Source organism: Anticarsia gemmatalis, chromosome 25 (assembly GCF_050436995.1).
Source record: "Anticarsia gemmatalis isolate Benzon Research Colony breed Stoneville strain chromosome 25, ilAntGemm2 primary, whole genome shotgun sequence".
Classification (NCBI taxonomy): Eukaryota; Metazoa; Arthropoda; class Insecta; order Lepidoptera; family Erebidae; genus Anticarsia; species Anticarsia gemmatalis.
The window spans coordinates 1,176,048-1,189,521 of record NC_134769.1 but is presented as its reverse complement, the minus strand read 5'-3'; positions in this window follow the sequence as shown (position 1 = coordinate 1,189,521).

Here is a 13,474-nt window from a genome sequence, read left to right as displayed (position 1 = left end):
ATAAGATTTAAAAAAGACAACGCGGCGCTGCTATTTCAGATCATTGATGTATCGACACAGAAAAAATATTATTTCTCATGTAGCAAAATAATTAGACCTTTTTCATCGATAATGATAAGAAAACAGCTGATCGTAACAATTCCTTATAAAATACAATTAATGAGAATGATATAGATATATTTTTGAAAAAAATTGTCTGGCCCGGGAGTCGAACTACTGACATTAAGATTAACATTTACAATTAACTTTCACCGAGCTATGACACTAGGAAAAAGGTATTTTACTGAGTTAGTATAAAAAATACTTGTGTGGATAAAAAATATATCCAAATGTTTTATTTTTTATTTAAGACAACTCCCTAAGAAATGCTCTCGCGTTGTATGTTTAATGTATAAAAGAATACGGGAATTAACGCGAACACGCATTTTACCTTAAAATGCCTAACGTTTCGGCGCAGGTTGCACTCGCCGTGGTCGCAGGCTGAAGAGTCAGCCTGCGACTATTTTAAGGTAAAATGCGTGTTCGCGTTAATTCCCGTATTCTATTATACATTAATGCTCTTGTATCGCGAAGACTTTTAAAAACATACAAACAACGGACACAACGTACAATCAGACCCGAAGCAACTATTTACAAGACAGACACACAATCACTTTAACTTGATTTACAATATAATTTTCACCCCCTTTATTTATTTGTTTTCGCTTATTCCCTTTCTTGCTGTTATCGATTTTTCCACCCACCCAATTTGATATGACTTAACAACTGTTATTTGACAACAACCGGGACCTGATTTTTACGTGCCCGCCGTAACCCAAAGACGTACAGCTTTCTTGGCTCTCTATACGGCTAATCGGCCACCCATCCCTAGAGTGACCGCGCCATAAGTTGCTTGGCCCACAGATAGTTTCGTGACCGCATGGTAAGAATGAGCGTATCAATAAGTTCTTGAAGTGTTTAACTATAAGTTAAACTTTCAATTTAACGGTTAAAATACCTAAGACCTAATACTGCACCGTTTTAACTCCGTAATTAAAACTAAAAACTTGTGCAACAAAAACTGCCTGAGACAGGTGGATGTGTTGCGCTCTCGCTCTAACACATGCAGTGGTGTATGTAGCCGTCCTTGTCTACCGGAAGACTGACTTGATGGATAAAGTGTAACGGACGATTGTCGTAACTGACTTTTGTTGAACGTTGATTGTCAAAGTTTTGGAGAAATGGTGGGACATAGTTACGAAACGTTGGATAGAATAATATTGATAAATAAACTTAAAACCATTATCGGTTTAATCTGACTTCATTTTTTTTTTTATCTTGACATCTTTTAGATTATTTTAGGAATTTAGAATAGTACCGTAGGTTTGATTCCAATACATAGGGCACGGCCCTAGTCATCATTTCCAAGAGAATCTGCATCTCGTCGATGCCGTACAAACCTCGTCCTGAAAAACACATAAAGAAAAATAACCAACTTGTTATTGTTGTTCTAAAGTTTTTTTAATATAGAAGTTAACTAATTAATTAAAAATAGAAATTCGGGTCAATATTTAACGCCCATAACCCTAAAATGAAATACATAAAACGTTATTAAAAACTTGATATTTCAGTGATTAGGCATCCATATTTGTTTCCCGCCTTCCTTCACATACAGTTTGAGAGCCACTGTTATACAAAGAGTGTTACCGGCGCGTGCGCCGATAGTAGTACAAACTACGTGCCGCCGCCTGAACACTAAGTAGCGCGCTTTTTTACAACATTTCTAAGAAACAACACCATTTATACACAACGGAACTTAATGTACATGATTTAGAACTAATATGTGGGGTTTTGAACCCTAGACTAGACAATTACTTTACCTGTTGTAATATATAACAGCCGTCATACCCGATGGTCCAAGCAAAGGTGCATAATATACAACCATGTTTCGCCATTTACTGAATTAGACCCATGTAATAGGTAAGCCTATAACCATGTACCGGGCTCGTTACTAAACTCGAGGCTACAATTGGGAAATATTCTTAAACCCGAGACAACGAAATCTACAGTCTTTTAAAACCAGACTATAGAAGCAGCTAAAGCAAGTACAGACACAAAGAATTATTTTCTCAGTACGCTCCAAGAGTCTTCTTAAGACGGAGCCAAATTAATGTACTACACTGATCAAGCGCTGGATCCGTTATGGCAGGCTGCTGCTACGTGAATTATAAGTTCAATTCCCACAAGGAACTAATATTCTGGATAATTCAAAGAATAATAAATCATACTATCCAAATTTAATCTCTCTTAATACTAACCCTCATAATCATAAAAATACATGAAGTAATGAAAGGCTGATAAAGTGTTTTGTTTCTTTCACTCCTTAGCGAAATGAAAAAGAGAAAATATATTATAGTAGAGTTTTAACTAAAATAGGTTTATAGTGTGTTTATGACTAAGAGGGTTAGTATTCATTGTTTGTATGCTTATAAAAGTTCACGATTTTAGTGAAAAAGATACTTTTTGTGAAAAGAAAATTCGAAGACGTGACATCAGGTCACATGTACATTGTACACCCAGTAAACAGTTCAAAACCAATCTATTCTAGCATTTTTTCTCCGTTGTTTTGGCGTTCAAGTTACAAATAAAAAATAATCTATTAGTTTCGTTATGGCGGTAAAAAGTCCAAGCGAATTGGGTTACGATCATAATGACAGTTTGCTATGAATCGAGACACTACGGGTGTCATTCAATTTGATTTTCTGTGCTGAATTATTTGTTGTTTTGAGAACATTGGTCATTGATTACTTGCACGTATCTACGTGATTATGGTTAAGGGATAATAAATAACTATTTGTTTGTGGTTCTAAAAGAAATACCTTCAAAGGCTAAAGCTATCTTATTTTTTTGTGTCCAGGCGAGCAATGGACTTTGGAAGAATAATAATAATTATGAACACATTAAGGTTATAAAAAATCCGACTGCGAGTGTATCTTGCGTTTGTTTCACCACTTTTGGGAATAAACAATTGAATATTATAATAGATCAAAATCTAATTATAAATTACCATTACTAACATAAACATTTGTGAGGATGTATTAATGTTTGTAACCATTTCAAGCCAAAACTACTGAAAAGACTTAAACGAAATTTGGTTTTCAGCTAGTTTATAGCATTAGTGAGCATATAAAGTGCTTTTTAACTTAAGGCCTCCCACGTGGGCCAAATTACCAGCAGTAATGAGCAATATCCAAATCACACCTTCCACAGAGACGAAGTTGCAGGCCGAAGTTATATCCAAGACAATATTCTAACATTAGCGATGATATAAAACCATACTAAAACTAGTAATAATAGATATAAAGTAAGAACAGGTATGAGTGAACTTTTTCGAGCGAGGGGAAGACGATCCACAATTACACTGCTTCCGCCCCAGGAATATAGGGATGGGACACTCTGAGCAGTATCGATATCGATAAACGTTAGACGCGGTCGATTGTGTATACGACTGCTGACCACGAAGTCTCATTTTTGATTCCTAGGTAGGCAAAGTGCTATTGGTATTTTTAAATAAAGAAGGTACCTGGGTCAAATATTTCCAGCGGAAAAATATGCCTGCTATATGGTAATAGGCTCCCTTCTCTAACATGGGACAAACATTTATTGCTTATACTAAACTTTACAATTTGACCATGTATTTTTTGTCAGTTGTTTATTTAGCGTTTTATTGTTCTATTTGTTTACTTATAATTTTGAACAGTGCGATATGAGTAAAAAAACTTAAGTCATTTATCTTTAATCTTACATACTTAAATAAATATTAACAAACCAAGTAAAATAATGATTTTGAATACATGATTAATTGTTTTTTTTTATAGCCACAATAAAATGACTGTGTATTATTTATATTTAAATTAATTCAAAGGGACTTGGAGGTCAATATCTAAAACTTAGATATATTACTTTACAATTTTTCTATTTGCTTAAAATAAAGCATTAAACATATTTTGACAAAAACATCTCTATCCAGCCAAATATTTAGTCGTCACTATTTTGTGCTGCGGGTATTCACGTTTTGCTGACTAGTAGAAATGCTAAAATGATAAATGCCTTCACCCTATGTATATTTAATCATATTATAAATAAATAAATATATGTCATTGTACAACTCACACACGGTTGTCTGATTCCAAACTAAGCAGACCTTGTACTATGGTAACCAATCAAAAGATAAACTTACTTATATTCTTCTAAATACATACTTAAACTAATTTATCTGTATAAGATAAATTAACAACAAAGCTCAGAACAGATACAGCACAAACATTCGTCCCGGATGGGACACGAACCCACCACGCACGGTGCTACGGCTATTGCGGCGAGGTCGCCACATTATACCACTGCTAAACGGATCTGAATGAAATTTAGTACACAGTATAATATATTACCCCGGGTATTTTTTCCACCCTAACGAAGTCGCGGGTAGAAAATAGTCATTTGTAAATCTGAAACATCCCTTCCCACACACAATTTTACAGTTAGAACTTCTACCCAAACCTACTGTTCATACATTTACATAAGCACAGTGACGCAACACACCGACACGGGCGCATCACTAGCCACCCCGGCCGCGTGCGCCGACGCGCGACGAAGAAAGTAACCGACGTAACGGCCACGGAACGGAATTATAAGTTAAATGCTTTGTATGCCCTTATGGAGAAATACTGTATGCATTTCTAGATAGTCATTAATGTAGGAAAAGTCGAAAAATCTATAGAATTTGAACCCACGATTTTTTCCAACAGTAGGACGAGTATTTGCATGATGAACTCAAATCTCTGCTGGCTAACTCCGTTAAAACGTGATTATTAAAATCAATCGACTTCGAATCAAAACGTCTGCAGACTTACTCCTGACAATATTGAGTTCAATTAGTTCGAACAAATGTCAAATTGTAGTTTTTAATTTCAAACTAGCGCACGATTGAACGCTGGGCTTAAAGTGAAACTAATAGGTTAGGTTAATTTTTTCGAACCAATCGAAATTTATTCTCGACTCGATACTGTCGGGAGTAAGCCTGCTAGTGAGACTGGACGGCTAGTCCAACATAGTTGGAAGAAAGGCTAGGCTGAATGATTGAGTTTAAATCAAAATTATTTGATCTAGATATTATGTTCGTTTAAACTAAACAAGTGCTCGATAATGCGCTGGTTTGGAATTTAGGAGTATGGTTTGACATTAGTTCGAATCGAACTGGATCGATTAAGATTTCAATTCTATCGGGCACAGGTAGGCAGCTTCAAGTCTAGTTGAACCTGCATTTGTAATATGTATACTTTCTAAATCATGTCAGTTCAGAAAATTTTATGTAGAACAAAATGCCATGTGACATTTGGAAACATAATTACGTTTGTAAGTAGTATTTTATAATTACCAAAGAAACCTATGGACTCCAGTGAGACCATCACTGTCTCACTGCAGGTCATAGGTTTATACATCAATATTTAGGTGGTCTAAGTCTCCGCTCTACCATAGACAATATTACTTCACAATATACGGGAATCGAACTTGAAGCCTCTTGATAATCAATCGTTTACTCTAAATTGATCACTAAAACTTTTAGTTAGTTATATTATATTACCATTTTACTATGAAGCATAATCCTTCGAGAATGTTCTAACACAAACAAGTTTAAAAACAAAAGTAATATAACTTTATGACTTTATTAACGTATATTTAAATTAATTGACGTCAAGCTTATTACAAATAAGCAATAATAAACATTGTGGTATTATTTTTTGTTAGAAAACCATTTAATTTGTTATGTACTAAACAACCTCGCAAGGATAAATTCGTTTAAAGTACAATATGATAATAATGTTGTTATTACATCATGCCTGTTTCACCGGAGGTGTAGGCAGAGGTGCAAGAAATAGACCCACGTTTTGCCATTAACAATGTTAGACATGGTAGTATCATGGAATAGGAGGTCATATATCGTTAAAACCCCTATTAATAATTGTCTAATAAAAGAAGATAACAATATCATTTTATTAGACTAAAACCTTGCATGGTTTAAAATTTTCAGAAAATTCTAAAAGGAAGGCTAAGCGTTGTTACAGACCCTCACTGGGTAGCGTGGTAGACTCTTAGGCTTCTACGGCTTTTATGAACTACGGGAAGATAGCCGTTCTCAGCAATAGAAAAAGAGATTCTATCAAATTTTTAGTCCAAATTCTAATAATTTAGGAAACGATATTACGAAACAGCAAAATAGCCAATTTACCACCAAACAACAAAACTCATATCAAAAATTAAAATCAAAACCTAATTGGTGGCAGCACAGATTTGAATCATTCCTCATATTGTCAAGCATATATCACGGACACTAGAAGTTTCCGTTAAACACACACACAAAAGCACTCACACATATGCACACACACAACTGCAACCAATGTGTGCGCGCGCAGATGTGTGAGTGAAATAAAAAGCCGACTCGTGCGCGCGTTTACGACACATAACAGATGACTATACCCGTCTCCTTCCCACTAATATCTTTTCATATCGTTGTCCCTTTCTGCCATATAGTATGTAATTACGTTTGTACATTACTCGGTTCCGTTCTGTGCGATACCTATTTATATGTGCTCGTTTTAATCTCAGGAAAAATTATTGCTTTTTATTTTAGTTTTAGCTTTTAAAGATTATGGTTTTTAATGAGTGAGGGTTTTTGTGGGGTGCAGATATGTTTAAAGTTTTAGGTTTTTTGATGCAGAGGCTTTATAATGTACCTTGCTGCAGGTAGTAGGGAGGTCAGTGACCTGAAATATCCAGACCGATTTTTTGTTTTTTATATCAGAATACTGTTTAAAGTTGCTAAAATTTAATATTAATTCCTTTAAGGCATTTCTGGAACTTGTACTTGATTTCGAGTCTGAGCATAGTAATCGGCCCGCGATGATTTTGCCGAAGAAGTTGACTTTGCTGTATTACACGTTGCTAATAAGAATGAAAAATACCGCGTGATTTAGAATTGTCTTAAATTCGTATTTTTACCTATACCCAGTTTTTATTTGTTTTATAAAAATCTTTTTTTCCAATATCTAAAGCAAGATCTTTGTGCAACTCTATTCCCAAAATTTTTGCTTAGCGTAATATAGTTGATCTTTGTCACGGATTTTCAAAATATAAAAAAAATAGTTTTTACGTGTAGACTTGATTCTCAGCAAAACTAGGTATTTATCACGATATCAAGATCTTTTCTACTTCCTAACCGTCCTGGGTCTACTTACCTACTGTTCTTTCTTCACTTCTTCTCCAGGACATCATTACCCTTTTGTAACACGAAACAAAAGATCTAAAGCATCGATTACAACAATATTATAGTTCGTTGTGACAGGTGCTGGTCATCGCAACCCTTCTGCTCACACCCTCAAGAAACTCCGGTATTTCCTGCCACTTTACATAAATAACTGTCTGTTTGTTTCAACTCATTTGTCGTAAAGTAACTGAAAGTTAAGATCCGCTTAAAGGGTAAGTAATAATGTTATTATTATACACCCTAGAAATCTGCGTACATTTGCAAGTAATAATTTGTACACTATTGTAAGCATCGGATTTGTTATTTTGCCTAAGATTTTTTTCGCTTACAAAGATGATCATCTAGATTAAGTGCAAGATATTTTTGTATTAGTTTGCAATTTAACTTTGTAAATATTGTGAACGAAAATGAGCTGTAAGGTCATATATTTGTTCTCTGTCAAATTACTTTACGAAAATAGGTATTTGGTCAGTCACATAGACATCTATACAACTTTGATTAATTTATTTTTTATCACCAAAAATAGCGGAGAGAGAAACCCATCTCTAAAGTGTTACCACCGATATTGCTTAACTATCACTCATCGTTTATCGGCCTGTGAGGGTAACATAGTATGAATCTGACTTTAAACTATACAATAGATAACTTCAATCGAAGATCGATATATCGAGTTATGAATATGGTGATAAGTTTTTGGAAGAAGATAATGATAATAATTCTCGAAGTAATATAGCCAATAACTTGGTGTGTCACCCGGGCACGTGCAGTATATTTAGTAACTAGCCTTTTACTGCGACATTAGGTTGATACAAATTGATGATTAAACTGATTTAAATTTTATTTTAGATCCATGAAATTTCTTTCGTTCGTCGTTATATCTACATAATATTAGTTGGTTATATTCGTAAACTAGACTTTTAAAGTTTTTTTTTAACGTGCAGACTTTTGAGCAGCTGAAATAATCCATAAATGAAATGTTTTCACCTCTATCGTCGAAGCACTAACAATTTATCGGCCCGTGAGGGTACCAAGCTGTGAATTTGGCCCTAATTATGCAACAGACTTATGCCAATAACCGTTTACCGGCCGGTATGGTACAAGTTGGTAGAATTTGGTGATAAGTCTTAACAAAATGATGATGATGATGATGCTAGAAGTAATACTAGGTAACAGGTGTGTTGACCCGGGCACGTGCAGTTTATTTATCAATTACGCCGGGAGATTTGAACTTCTCGCTCTGTCGGCCAACTGTGGCCAGACGGAACGACTGCCCGCTACGTACAACCACTGGTGGGACGCGTCTCATCGAGTTGTTAAGGAAGTGGAATATTATACTTCTTTAGGTTTAAAAAGTTTGTGAATATTGTTTAAGTTTTAAATAAATAAAATAAATAAATAATATAATAAATACATAAGTGTGCGCAAGCAGTGATAACCGAGTGGTATATGTTGATACCTCCCACGCAAGTGGTCGCAGGTTCGAACCCGAGGCAACACACCAATGACTTTTCGAAGTTATGCGTGTAATAGAAATAATTATCACATGCTCTAACGGTGAAGGAAAAAACATCGTGAGGAAACCTTGCATGCCTAAAATTTGTTTAGAATATTTATTGAGGGCATGCAAAGTCCCCAACCCGCACTTGGCCAGCGTGGTGGACTCAAGGCCGAAACCCTCCCTCATTACGGGAGGAGACCCTTGAAAGATTGGTAAAAAATGTGAGGCATGGCAATGACATGACACACGGAAATTACTGTTTCTTAGATTCGTAAGTTCCTGCAAGCCTGCAGCAAGGATTTCTGGAAAAAATCTCAGTTGTTTAAAATTATTAGGTCGGAGAAAAAGTCTTTTCGCATTATAGTATGTATGAACTTGTAGCAAAATCTCTTTGGCTTCAAGAATCACAAATGGGTACACAGTTCATTAGGTTTATTTCAGTGAGCTCGTGAGGTACCTAAATATCGGGCTTTTTTTGTGTATAGAAAAGATTTTAATACACGTTCATACATACTATAATGCGAAAAGACTTTTTCCCCGACCTAATATTTATTAAAAAACACTTTGAAGTAATCAGTATCCACTTCCACCTGTAGTTGTACGCGCCTCACGGCGGGCAAGTAAGGCACACTTAGCGCAACTTTTTTTATATTCTCTCCACAATTACTGTGTGTATGTGTGCGTGTGTGTGTATGTGTATATACAACGTGCATGTGTGTGTGAGTTAACTGTTCGCGTGCTATACTCGTTAGGTGGTGAGGATTCGCTTGCTTTAATGTGTTGAGGAAAATTATGAAATTGATGTCTTCGAGAGGTAAAATAATGGTATTCTGACACCATGAAAGTGAAGGAGTCAGTATTGATGATTTTTGTCAAATGTTGGCCTGAATTTTAGGAATATTGCTATATAACGAGCCCTTATTGAGTTCTTATTAGGTATTTGTTTATTTTTCAGTATCTGAACTAATTTTTTCACCATACACTTACCATTGGAGAAAATTCAGAAAATTGGAATTCGACACAACCGTTATTAACACACTATTACTAGGAAATATATTACTACCTGCTTAAAACCTTAAATAAATCTTTATCCGACCAAGGATTCAAACCTGAGACTCCCAATCAGCAAAGCCTGCCCTCTGACTCCTATCCCTATCTAATTACATTTTAAATGTGATAAACCGACATAAAACTAAACTTTTCTACATAAATATTAAATTCATAAGATATTGTTAAAAACTACTTTTAGAAGCGACGATTAAAGATTTAAAGATAATTTCGTTTATTTTCCTAGATGTCGGTGCAATTATTGCAATAGTTATATAGACTTGGAGTAATCGTATGATCTATTGCAAACTAGAACTATGAAAAACTGATTTTAATAGTGACTAACATTTCCCCGCGACTTTGTCCGCGGCTTTTGACTTAGGACAGAATTCTCAATACAAAATTCAATCACCTAATTTATTCAGAACATTTCACAATATAAACAAGCGTTAAGTATAGTAATTGTCCCGATCCGGGAATCAAACCTTAGCGAATGCGGTGAAACCCGGTGAATGTGACTACCTCGACGATACGCACTCACTGTACAATAAATAATACAAACCAAAATAACACTTTTCCCTACTCGGAATCGATCCTTAGACCTCGGGGGTAGTCGCAATCACGACTAAACTCTACAAAAGCACTTCTTACTTAAACTTCCTTGTTCTAATAAAAAAAAATGATTATTTTACTGATACATAAATGATTTTGACCGAAATGGGAATCGATCCCCAGACCACAGCTGCAGTCGCATTCACAGCACAGACCATAAAGTACTTATGCTACTTTGTAGTAAATATGATAATTTTACTGATACATAAATAATTTTCTTTCCTATTACCTATAGTTTATTGTACTCGGAACTGAAAGGAATAGAGAAATAGGCGAATATTAATGTTTCATTGCTTTAATGCATACATACATACATGATGTATGGACATTTGTATGTAAGGGTGTTTGTATGAATTTGCATGGTAATGTTAATTTTCTTGTTTAATGATCGAAGGAAATGCTGTTTGATTGTGTGAGGTATAAGATATTGTCTATTATTCTTGTTATTTTTGTATTAAATTAAGCAGTTTTTGGCTAAATTTCTTAATAAGAGTAAAATCATTATTTTTATACGAAGTAAGCTCCCTGTTATTCTTGTTTTATAAATTTTATTTATTAATTAATATAATATGTATTTAGTAAATGACCCACAAAACTACTAATGCAGTTTGACTGTAGGATCGAAAATATTACAATATTTTAACTATAATTAATTAAATACATTATTTCAGTGAAAAAAAGTATTAATAAATATTAAGAGATATTTATTACCTCAAGTATATATTTTTCATAATCCGCTTTGGTTTTCTGGGTATTATCTAAATGAAATTAAAAAATCTAGCAATGAAATAGTATACAAAAATAAATTACTAATAGGGTCAGCGCAGACCAAGAGGAGCGCAGCGGAGAGGATTTTTTTAACGCAGTTGAAAATCAACTTTAAATTAATTAAAATAAAGTGCATAATTGCTTGAACCTGACAAAAAATGCTCGCGCGTCCTCGAGGATGCGCGGGTATCCCCGCGCATACTCGAGGACGCGCGAGCATCGTACGAAAAATTTCAATGTTGTTACTGAGTTTAAAGAGAGAGAACGTCATTTTTATTCTTCTTCAGTCAAAAGAGCAATTATAATCATGGCCCAGGCTACCATCGTTGACGAATTTTCACGAAAACTGGCCAGTTTAATTAAGAATGGTAACCTAAAAAGCTTTCCTCGCGCAGGCTCGAGCAGTCGCGAGCATGCTCGAGCATCCGCGAGCCGTAAAGAAAATGCTCGAGACCGCGCGAGGATTATTCCGGTCTGTCTGCGCTGGGCCTTATGCAACGAAACTAATATCAGTAGAACTACGCCATCTATGGGTCAAATAATAACTAGCAGTGATCGTGAAATTTCAGTTACATTAGTTGTTCGCAAAAATGACAACAGATGGCAATACTAACACCTACCAAAACATTCTATGTAATGAAATAGTTACTACATTATTTGATAGATGGCGCTAGCATACAGTGCAATGATGATTACAAAATAAAATTTTAGCTTATTTTAGCTTATGTTTGAGACTATTTACGTAATTTATTGTAGTTAAGTAATAAATGTATCATAGAAAGTGTCTAAATCGTTTAATACACTTAAAAAAACTGTTCTCAAAGGTGATTATTACTAAAATTAATAAAACAAACATTATTATATACAATTATGTTTATTTTTTTTTTCAAAATAACAAAGAATTAAGCTAAAGGTTCAAAACCGAGAGCCTTAAAACATTTCAATTGTCGATAATCGATAGCTATAAGAACTAAATCGACCACTCATACACTTGCGCTTACCCAGAGACGACTTAGAATGGGGCACAGGCATCAAAATGGGACTAGCTTTTTTGACAAATAAGAAGCCAACTCCCATAGTAACATACGAAAGTATAACTAACCAAAAAATAAAACATTTGGATTTAATTTTTTTATTGGAAATCGAACTTACGACACCGCAATAGGTAAACGGGCCTTAAATTTACAGCAGGTTCAAAATGGGGCATATTTTAATGCGAAAGACTGATAGAACCTTTATTTCCCCGTTTTCTTAACATCCAAAAATAATGATTAAATCCTTGCCGATTCATATTATCTTTACCTTTGAGCATAAGTAGAACTTATTTTCAAAGATAAGTTACAAAAATTAAATCAACAGAAATGGTTAAGAACCCTTTAAAAACTTTTATATGTGCGTATTTTAGCATCACGTAGACATTGCAATGCACTTAATTGAAAGAACGTCTTAACCGACGCTATTTTCAGTATTTCATAAGACCTGTTCCCACTGAGATTATCAACATATTCATATACCACATCGTCCAATTGAAAAACGTCTTAACAGTCCTTATTTCCAATAGCACATACAGGGCGTATGCTTTCCTTTCCAAGCTACAACAAAACCATTTAATTGAAAAACGTCTTAACCGACCTTCTTTTCGATCGCTCATAAGTCCTTTTTACAAACGTCTCAAGGGACCTTATTTTCAATCGCCTATAAGTCCTTTTCACAAACGTCTTAAGCGACCTTATTTTCAGTAGTTCATACGTCCTTTTTACAAAGAATCATCGTCTCTAGAGCAGCGCAAGATGCCTACACACTAGTACTATCCACTCGAAGTTTGCCATTGGTCCGACGACTCATGCTTTCATTCATAATTCACAACAATATAAATGGACGCACTTGGATTCATCTTATTTGAAAATATATTATTACAAGTAATTTAATATGCATAGGTCATGATTTGTGACCGTTGCTAACAGTGACCATCTCATCGAGTTCCTCCGCGTTTCAGAAGATACATTAAATTGTGGGTCCCGGCTATCAATTTCGAAGATCTTTGACAGTCATTGACAGTAGTCAAAAGCTTGAAAGTCAGACAACCAGTCTTATCGAAAGGTATCGTGTTATAACCCAGGTAACTGGGTTGTGAAGGTCCGATGGGCAGTCGCTCCATGTAAAATACTGGTATTCAGCTGCATCCGGTGAGACTGGAAGCCGACTTCAACATAGTTGGAAGAAAGACTACGCTCATATATAGGTCGTGA